At 39.3% G+C, this 11,085-nt stretch overlaps 1 long non-coding RNA gene across 1 annotated transcript; it reads right to left on the reverse strand.

Annotated features, from left to right (window-relative positions):
- Positions 1-438: 438 nt before the first annotated feature.
- Positions 439-10,467, reverse strand: LOC109926890. The gene is made up of 3 exons (XR_002260245.2): positions 10,358-10,467; positions 9,135-9,174; positions 439-1,467 (listed from the first exon to the last, which is right to left on the reverse strand). It is a non-coding gene; the product is annotated as an uncharacterized LOC109926890 (long non-coding RNA).
- Positions 10,468-11,085: the final 618 nt, after the last annotated feature.

An 11,085-nucleotide genomic window follows, 5' to 3' on the forward strand; every position in this document is an offset into this window, starting at 1 on the left:
CCTCCCACAGTCCAAAGATGTGCAGCCTAGGTGGATTGCCCATGCTAAATTTCCTGTAGTGTTCAGGGATATGTAGATTAGGTGGGTTATAGGGGGATGGGTCTGAGTGGGATGCTCTGAAGGTCAGTGCTGACCTGTTGGGCTGAAGAGCCTGTTTCCACACTGTAGGGATTCTCTATGAAGTTGTTAGAATTCAACGTTGAGTCAAAAAGACTGTACAGTGCTTGGTCAAAAGATAAACTGTTGTGCCTCAAGCCTGTGTTGAGCTTCAATACAACACTGCAGAAGAATAAGGACAGAACGGTCAAAGTGGGAGCAATGTGGAGAATTGAAATGTGAAGTTTATGGCTTAATTATCAATTAAAAGATCAACATACTTATTTATTCAGTTGAAAGTACTCGGTAAGTAATATAAATAGATTATGTCATGGTCAGTAGTGAGATATAAAAGATATTTATAATCACAAAGTGAATTCTCACCCATTGGCAATGGTATTTCATCAGTTTTCATGAAGGGTTTTTCACATTATCAATGGTAACATGATGATTCACAGGCTATCTGTTACTAATTAGATTATAACAAACAATTTAAAATACAATAGTCTAATATTTATCTAATTTTATGCCATTTTTTGGAAATCCATCAATTATATCATGCCTTCATTGCAATTATCAATAGCTATTATCATGTAAAGACAGAAGACAAAATAAGGACATAGTAGTTTTCGACAAACCAGTACACTGAGAAACAAATGCCTGAATATGCACAAGAAGCAGCAGAGGGTTAAGTAGGACAGGTGTCCTTACACTTAGATACACAGCTGAAAAGTTCATATAAAAAATACCCAGTGACTATTAATGGTGAAAGGAACACCAAACCCACAGAAACAAGGCTACAGACGAATGTTGTACAGCAACTTCTACAGTTTCTAGAGCATTGGGACTCCTTGGTATCAGTCAGTTCCTGTGTCATTTCTGGGTTTAGCCCTGCTAGATTGGACTGGTTGCTGTTTTTATCATCCATTGTTTTTCCTGCAATTGTTTCAATGATGTTATCATCTGGAGAGAATGTCCTCAAGATATTCTGAAAGTCACCACTTCTCTTGTTGCAGGTTGTTGGACAGTCATTGGCACAGTTAAAGAAGACATTATTGCTGTTGTCTGAGAAGGATACAACTTTAACTTGGGTCCTATCAATATTGATTTTAATCTCAGGTACAGTGCACAAAGATACATTATCATTCTCTTGATCTGTTACACTGTCCGTAGAAACTGGAGCAATAGTTATGAGTTCAACTGCAGTATCTGGCAGGTCTGTTGAACTGGATTTATCATGTTGAATATGAGATTGTATTTCACTCTCAGTGGTTAAACTCACTCCTTTCAGCGAAGTCACTTCAATATAGAAAGGTTTCTCATCCTCCATTTTCAGGTTTATTTCCAATACCATTTTCTCAGGATCAATCCCTATTAAAGAATTGGAATGAGAAATGTTATTACATTCATCAGTTTCAGACATTTTCTGTAAACTTTTCCATTAGACTAAGAATAACTCAACCAAAAAATATTTGACCATAAAATTCATGTTTGGGTCCAATGAACTAAAGCTTGTTTAAGATTTATTTGAGTGAGCGATGCAATAAGATGAGTGTTTGGTAAACTATTTTTCACAAAAGTGTCCAAATCTGCTGCATTTGAAAAGTCGTGATATGGATTACTGACAGGGTAGCAATGCAATGGAAATGATTCCAGCACGATGAACTGAATGGCTTTACCATTTATTTCAATCATTCCTGTCTTCTCATGTTGTTCTATCATTTCACACAGCTACAACTAGAGGGTTCAATTCAAATTTTATTCGAGTCAATGTCAAAGCGTACAGAATTTTGATGTTCCTGCATTAAAAAGCTAGTGGGTACTGTCGGCCTGTCTAGAACTATGGCATTGGGTTGCTTTATTTCAGTGAGGTAATTTGGGAGCGGATGGGTAAAACAGAACTAAATCCGTGGGTGAAGGCACTGGATAGATATATTTTATGGCAGTATGTTTTGGGCAGCCATAACTAGGAATATTCCAGACAAATTGGGCAGCACTGTAGTTCAGTGGTTAGCACTGTTGCCTCACAACAACCTGGGTTCGATGTGTGGAGTTTGCACATTCTCCCTGCATCTGCATAGGTTTCTGCTGGGTGTCAGAGATAGTAGGAACTGCAGATGCTGGAGAATCTGAGATAACAAGGTGTAGAGCTGGATGAACACAGCAGGCCAAGCAGCATCAGAGGAGCAGGAAAGCTGACGTTTCGGGCCTAGACCCTTCTTGAGCTTTCCTGCTCCTCTGATGCTGCTTGGCCTCCTGTGTTCATCCAGCTCTACACCTTGTTATTTCTGCTGGGTGTTCTGGTTTCCTCTCGTAGTCCAGGGATGTGTAGTTGGGTGGATTATCCATGGGAAATGCAGGGATAGAGGACTGGATCCAGATGGGATGCTGTTTGAAGAGTTGGTGTGACTTGATGGGCCAAATGGTCTGGTTCCACACTGTAGGAATTCTATGATTCTAGTTTGCGTTGTAGAATTAAAATCTCAAGGTTCCTTTTTGTGAAAGCCTCAAAACTCTCAATCCCAGAAAGATGTTGTCTGAATTGAAATTTACAAAACTTAATGATTATATTTTTCACAGGTAGATAATACATTCCTCTTTCCTTTGCTGAAGACTCCAACTGCTTACATGTCATGCAGGTAATACATCATACTCTGTCCAGGTAGTAACAATTGACAACAATTTAAAATATGCCCCTCAAAGGTGTCTTTTCTCCTAACTAAAACATCACCTTTAAAATATCAAACTACTTACACAGTCACAAACAAAAATAACATTGGCTGAATCTCATGGCAAGTTGGCAAAGTGTGTGTTGTATCACGTTTTATGGAGTGATTCTTGTCATAATGCTGAGCATCTTGTCTTACCAAATCTTACCAACTCATTATATTAATTGTCATTTGAGCGCTCCCAGCAAGAATCACATCCAATTACCACCCACCCTACCACGTGCTGTTCCCTGAGCAACACACCGTTGCTCAGTGGACGTCCTCCCTAGGCCCAGCATCCCTTTTCACAATGCAATCTTCCCAAGCCCACTGTGAAAGTGCAGGAGTACAGCCATCAAGAGGTTGCTGTGCTCTGCTGTGAAAGGAGTGAGGGGAGATGGCGGGGGAGAAGCTGGTACCTTGCTTCTCTGAGAGGGTCCTCGGGGATGGGCTGGTGAGGAGCAGAGAAGTCCTCTTCCTGGAGGACAAGCAGAAGAGGTCATGCCAGCATGCCATGCCAGTGTGGTCAGAGATCGCCAGCTGGATCAATGCCACCGTCAGGGTAAGCAGGAAGAAGATTAACAAGGGCTGTTAACAAGGCATTTAACAAGCACTAATGAGGTTTAATTTGGAAATTTGCCGCTGCCGAGTGAGAATCCAACATCCGCCATGTTTAGTTTTTATTTAGTTACAGTGATTTTTGCTGGAGGCTGGTGTACATTTTCAGAATGTTGATTTTGTTTGAGTCGTGGCATAGACCATCTCTTAGTCACAACTGGATTGTTTGGTGTTTCTGGTTGTGGTATTGTCCTAATCTTGCAAATGCCATTTGGTGTTTGTGCTGATATGATCTTCATTTGCTGATGTTTTCCGCTGAATTCCATGTGTCACCAGTTGGATGATGTATTCAAACTTTCTGTTTGCTGTTCAACTTGGGTAATTCATTACCTGCATGTACGTTTTTCAACTTCCTGTTTTTCAAGCAATGTATCATGTGCTCTTAGGAATATTAATGAGGATTGTTCACAATTATCTACCAAAAGCTAATGCTGCATTAATTCTACAATATGATAGAGTGCATACATTTGGAACAGATATACATATTCGGTTCAGTTTGTGCTGTGTAGCCAGTTGATTGATGATCTGCCTGTCAGAGTTGGGTGAACATCCCCCAGTGTAAGTACAGGGTTTTCAACATTGCTGCTTTTGGACTGTGCTCCTCACTATGGTCTTGACAATACCATGGATGGTGACCAAGGTCAGGTCCTTGCATGTTAAAGGCTTGCAAACAATGGGCCTATGGTAATCACAACATCAAGTATCTGGTGGCCAGGGCAGTTTTTATCAGTACATTTTAGTCTAATAGACCTCAGGAATGGAATCGCTGAACCTTTGCTTGCAGTTAATTTAATAGTTGTGGAATGAATAATCATTTATCATATCAAATATACACATTCCAGTATGTGACGTGCAGAGATGTTTGTATCTGCACTGGTATCTAGGTTTTCATATAGATAATGCTGACCCTGCAACTGTGGGCATACAATTTGGAGGGTGGCAAAGGTTTCTGCTGGTACTTTATACTAATAGATTCTCTGACTTTTGCTATGGTGAATGTGTGCTCACCTTGAATAATCATGCACTGATCACCTTCCTCATCTGATGTTGTAGATTGGCTAGACAGTTTGTGGAACCTATTTGGAAGCCGTTTGGTTAGAATGTGTACCTGCCTGGTCTCTGAGACTCTCATTGGCATTGTTCTAGTCTTTGCTTTCTGCCTGGGTACTTCCAATGTCATTTGGTAGTGCATGTCTCACATACAGTTTTGAAAATTGGGCAATTTATTGGAGTATGTATGTTGTCGTATCATTGTCATTGTTTACTAGGTGTGCCTGCATTGGCCATCATGCCAGTGGTGGACAAATTACACATAGCCTATAGGCTGTCTCCCCATTAGTATGACTTTGTACTTGCATCTGCTTTGTAGTCATGCTTCCATGATGTAACTTCAGATTTGGTCTAAAATATCAATTTAGAATGCTTCTACTGGATTAGATGCTATCATGAGGTATCACAAGGGGAAAGAATGCTTGGTGCCGTGGTCCAAAGATAACAATCTCTCCCTCAATGTCAGAAAAACTAAAGAACTGATCATTGACTTCAGGAGGAAAAGGAGGAGGATGTGCCCTATCTACATCAATGGAGCTCGGTTTGTGAGCATCAAGTTTCTAGGAATGACGATAACTAACAATCTGTTCTGTCCTCTCCACGTGGATACAATGGTTAAGGAGGAACAACAACACCTCTTCTTCCTCAGGAGGCTTAGGAAATTCGACATGTCCACAAGGACTCTCACCAACTTTTACAGAGGCACCATAGAAAGCATTCTATATGTGTGCATAATGGCTTGCTAGAGCAGCTGCTGTATCCAGGAACATAAGAAACTACAGAAAGTTGTGAACACAGCCTAGACCATCACGCAAACCAGCCTCCTATCCATGGACTTCATCTACACTTCTCATTCCTGTGGAAAGGCAGCCAATATCATCAAAGACCCTCCCACCACGCTAATATCTCTTCCAAACTCTTCCATCAGGCAGAAGATACAGAAGCTTAAACATATGTACCATCAGGTTCAAGAACAGCTTCTTCCCCGTTGTTATTAGACTGCTGAATGGACCTGCCTAATTTCAAACTAATGTCGATCTTGCTCTTGTGCACCTCCTGTGCAGCCGTAACCTTGTCCTGTTAAACGCCCTATGATCTGTATGTCCTTGTATGTTATGATCGACCTGAACTACATGCAAAACAAAACATTTCACTTACTTAGGTAACAATAAATCAAATCAAATCAAATCAAATGGGCTTGATTATCCTGTTGGCCAGGTCTACTTCTGTAAAGTTGTAATCACATCGTTGTCTCTGTTTCTACTTATGAATGGGTCAATGATCTCTGTCATCTGTTGTCTAAAGTATATGAATTCCAGGCATAAGTTGTGGTTTCTTCATAATTGATCCGCAAGTGTTGACCACATCTTATCCGGTTTTAAAGATTGTTGTTGTGCAGACCTGACTTATTCAGTATGTGGCTGCCTTCACTGCCTGTAGAAATTTTAATTTTAATGGCCTATTTACCTGGTTCAGAAGTATTGAGATAGAAAAATACACTTGAAGCATTGTTAGAATAAAATAAACACAGAGAAGAAATTTGTTGCCTTCCAACTGAGTTTTGGAAATTTTGCAGTTACCTTTTAATTTTTTGAAGGACTTTTAATCAAGTCTCAAGCTTTGTCACCAACCCAAGTTTCTTCCAGCTCTTTAAAGTTCATTAAGCTTTGATTTGTTGTCTCTTTAATGACTGCTACCTTTACGTTGCTGCTTGACTGTAGTGAAGGCTTTGTTGAGTTTTCTGATGTTTTTTCTCTCAGTTTACTTAAACTCCAACCACAAGACAATGATTTAGGTGGTAAAATGCCTGCAAACCTTCAAAAATGAAAGCCAACAAAAAAAAATGCTTTTTTTCAGGCTTACTTTCATTTTTAGGAGCTGCTATGGGATATGTTCTTTTTCCCAGCTCAGTCTGCAGCATTTAGCTTCAACAGTATAAAGTATTGACCGCTGCCGCAGTGGTCACCAAGTTACAGTCATCTTTTTTAAAGCCCAAATGTACCAATCATATACAATATTAGTGAAATAAAAATGTGTTCTTTAATTGAAGTTAATACTATACAGAGGCAGTATTCACTGGGAGGCTAAATATTGTCTAATGATATCTACTTTGGCTGCTTGCAGATTGACTACAAGGCGTGAGATAAATACAGGTTAATAATTCTTTTCAGGTTGAAAGTTGCCCCTTAAAAGGGCATGTCATCGTAACAAAACAATAGCATTAACAAAAAATAAACATCAAAGTTGGGTAACTAGAATTGAACTAACTGAATTGCATGAGAGGTTTGAGGGCTATTCCTGTCCCCATGCCTCTAAGACTCTGGAAGCAGCATCAACCTGCAACCTTCTGAATTATTTATATATGTGCTACCACTGAGCCAAGGATTTTACCCAATTGTCATTCTTACTTGTCATTTCAACCATCACTTTTGCACAGAGTTGTTGAATTAGAAACAGTGAATATTGTGGATCTGTCAGGAATGATACTGTAATGGTTGGAGGCAATATCACTGATGTAAGAGCAGAAGATATTTGGATTGATGTTACCACTCAAAATAACTCCTGTTGGCTTTGATGATTGACTAACAACTCCTAAAGAATCTTCATTTTGATCCCTGTTGACTGTGCCACCTTGATGACAAAAGCAGTTACTGTCATCTCTTCCAGAATTTAGACCGTGTTCATATCATGATCAAGTTTAGAATAACAACTGAAGTTGGGTAGTCCCGGCAGAATCCAAAGTAAATCTTATGAGAAGATTGTTAAAAGATTGTTTTTAGTTGATAGCACAGTTGAATGCATCTTCAGTCACTTACTGATGATTGGAGAAGGCAGATAGGATAATTATATAAAAACCAAAAGAACTGTGGATGCTGTAAATCAGGAACAAAAACAAAGTTGCTAGAAAAGCTCAGCAGCTCTGGCAACATCTGTGAAGGAAAAACAGTTAACGTTTCGGGTCCAGTGACCCAGTTCTGAGGAAAGGTCACCGGACCCGAAACGTTAGCTCTGTGTTTTTCCTTCACAGATGCTGCCAGACCTGCTGAGCTTTTCCAGCAACTTTGTTTTTGTAGGACAATTATATATTGGCCAACAGCTAATCTGAGAGAGCAGCTTGATCTGGGTGTGCAAATCTTTGGCATTAGAGCCAAAAAGTAGTGTTATGACAGGTGAGGAGGGGTGCACCAGGTCTCCTCATTTCAGCTTTACATATTAGTCACAATAAAGGTTTAAGTTCTTTTTAGCACAAGGCTATAACGCTCTCTAATTAAAATGTTGTTAATTACTTTTACCAGAAGCAATAAGGTTTCAATCACAAAATTGCCTTGAAATAAATAAAAAGCAAATTTATTAACTGCTAATTCCAAGGAAAATGAATGATTAATAAGTATATGGCCTTCAGGACACACACAAAGTAAAATATACAGCTTAGAGTCTCTTGGGTGTCCTCATGGCATGAGGCTTTAACCTGAGAACAACTTTAATTCGGTGATTTCCTGAATGGAACCACTTGTAGCAAATGTTGCACTTAATTTTAAAGTTGTCAATTCTCTTAACACTTCCTTCCACTCAGTTTTGTCAAACTCGATACTTTCTTCTTGTAAGAGAGAGAGTCTTCTCAAACTATGCTCATTTTCACATTCTTAATTCTATCTCCCTTGGTCTGACAAAAATTTCTTTCAAATAGAAATTGTTTGTATATCCCATGCCCATGGAGGTTATTGTTTCCAGCCTGGTTATACTGGTAGATGTTTCATATCCAGCATTTGATGTTCTTATAATGGTGTAAATCAAACAGGAGATGATGACCTTCTCATGCTTCCTATAGATCTCTGACTGATTTTATTTCACTTGGAGAAAGTGTTAATTTCAGCTCAGACTGCCTTTGGTCCAATCCACATCGGTTTAATGAAATTTGAGCAGCGTGTGTGCTTAAGGTGACATCCATTTCACGTCTGTGTTTTGGAACCATTTTAAAAACCATTTCCATTCTTGAAAGTACCAGGCACTATGTCAACCAATGGAATTCAAAGATCAATATTTTATATCATCATAACCCATGTCCTTCATTTATATCTGGTGCACTCAGCCATTTCTTAATATAGCATGGAACTCGCTAAATTAGCTGGAAACTGTCACAGAAACTGCAGGAGGATGTGAAGTGAAATTATTACCCTGATGGCAATAAAGAATATTTGCAAACCCTTCAATCAGTTACATTCTTGTATTCACATCTGAAGTACAGTTGAGATTGGGAATGTGATTCCTTGCAGTTATTTTTTGATTGTCCATTACCATTCCTGACTAACTGTGATGGGGTTACAAGACTCTGTCGATTGTGTAACACTTAGCTCTGAATATAGATTGCTGCAGGTAGACCTATATCTTATCAGAGGCATAACTTTCGTGTTTCAGAGATGTCCTTCTACATGTACAATTGAATCATTTAGCCTCATGGTAATGAAGGAGTAAGAACTGTGCAAGGTTACAAGATTACAGATTGTGGCTGCGTGCAATTCTGTTGCTGATGATGATGATGATCCATAGCAGCTCATATTTGCACAGTTTTGCTGAAAACAGTAGATCTTTTACAAATAATATTTACACTATATAGGGTAATTAATCATACAAACCACCATTGAATAATTCAGTTTATCTTACCGAGATTTCAGTTCCTCTGCTGATGGTAATAGGACTGCAGCTGGAATCAAAATAAAAAGCATGTGGTCTCAGTAATGAATGCACAAGCAAGGAACAACAGTAGGACTCACAACTGAACTCTACATTCCTGCATCCCCCACAATGATCTTCCGTCCCCTTGGTAATCAAGAATCTATCTACCTTTGAGAAAGGGAATGCAAAAGACTCACAGCCCTCTGAGAGAAAAATGATTCCTCATCTCTGTTTTAAACGGGTGCCGCCTTATTTTTTCAAAAATGAGTCCTTGTTCTAGATTATCCAACAACAGTAAACATCCTTTCAACATTCACCTGGTCAATTCCCCTCAGGATCTTAGATGTTTCAATTAAGTCACCCTCTGACTCTTCTAAACTCCAAAGGATACAATCCTAAAGTTTGTAATAAAAGGATTTCCAATGTAGTTTTACACCTAAATCCTTTCTCTCAGAGTGCAGAACTTTTATTTTCTCTCAAACTATCCTGTTTCGTCCACTGATAATTTGTGCTCTGATTTTTTCCTTGGGAGATCAGCTTCAGTTTGGCACTTTGTTATAACAGGGTAACTTAAATGGGGAAAGCATTAAGGGTTACAATACTCTCCCTCGCTGTCTGCACCCACAAAACAACACCAGCACTGTACTTACATTCTTATCAAATGAATTATCAGCATTTCGTACAAAGTTCTAAAGAAACAGAATGAATTGGTTTTCATGGCAAATTTCAGCAAAATAGATTCAAAAGAATACAAGCTGCATTTTCATCCTTTCTCTGAAGCCCATAGCTAACAAAGGAGAAATTTGTTATCACATTGATAATAAAATTATACCCGAAGCATTAACCAGTGTGCTTGAAGTTGTGTTATGTAATTTGAAACTAAATATAGCATCACAAGGCAGCAGGACTCTGACACCTTGATGAAGTCTTCAATCTTCACATATAGCACTAGATAGGGAAACGTGGAAAGCTATTTGACTTTGGACACAATACCACTGACCCTGACCCTGTCTACACATATACATGCCTCTCTAGGAGTCTTTGGATATAGTAAATAGAAACAAGAGTTCTGGATGATTTTAGCAAGTTCTAGTCCTCGAGTACTGACAGCAAGCATTTTTTTAAACAAAACAACATTTAATGTCTTATTTATTAAAAAATGCACAAGAACAGTTTAGAAATTATAAATATCTCAAAGCATTACATCTCACCTGAACAGAACAAATGTCTTGAGTATGCAGCCTATCTGTTGATTCAAAGAAATAGCTTGCTGCTTGCAGAGAGTGGTGATGCAGGAATTGCTCCAGGGCTGTACTGAGAGATGAAAGCAAATGCTAATGATTTCACTTCTCTACTGGATGTTGTTATGCAGTTTGTGAGGTATTTGATGACGTTTATTCAAGGAGAGGTTAGATAATGTCTTACTTTCCTTGTGGTTTACTTAAGACATTCCATTTGATATTTTCACTGTCATTCTAGTTAAACATCATTCCTCCCTTTAGTATAGCTGTCATCAATTTACTACTGTTTTCTTTCGTCCTCTCCTAAAGGCCCTGAACCACACAGGAATGTAAGTCCTTGAGTGTATTCCAGGGGCAACAGGATCTCTCTATCCATCTTCTATTCGCCTCCCACTCTCTCCCTATTTATTTCAGAACCCCCTTCCCCTCCCCCTTTTCTGATGAAGGGTCTAGGCCCGAAACATCAGCATCTCTGCTCCTATGATGCTGCTTGGCCTGCTGTGTTCATCCAGCCCTGCACCTTGTTGTCTCGGATTCTCCAGCATCTGCAGTTCCTACTATCTCTGATTCAATTTCAACCCCACTGCGAAGCCTCTTCTAAGGATGCCTAGCCTGAAGAAGTTACCCTCCTCCCTCCGGACAAACCTCAAGGGATCTCTCTCCCACTGCAACTCTCTATCCATCTTCTATCCGCCTCC

This window comes from Rhincodon typus, chromosome 12, assembly GCF_021869965.1.
Source record: "Rhincodon typus isolate 14 chromosome 12, sRhiTyp1.1, whole genome shotgun sequence".
Taxonomy (NCBI): domain Eukaryota; kingdom Metazoa; phylum Chordata; class Chondrichthyes; order Orectolobiformes; family Rhincodontidae; genus Rhincodon; species Rhincodon typus.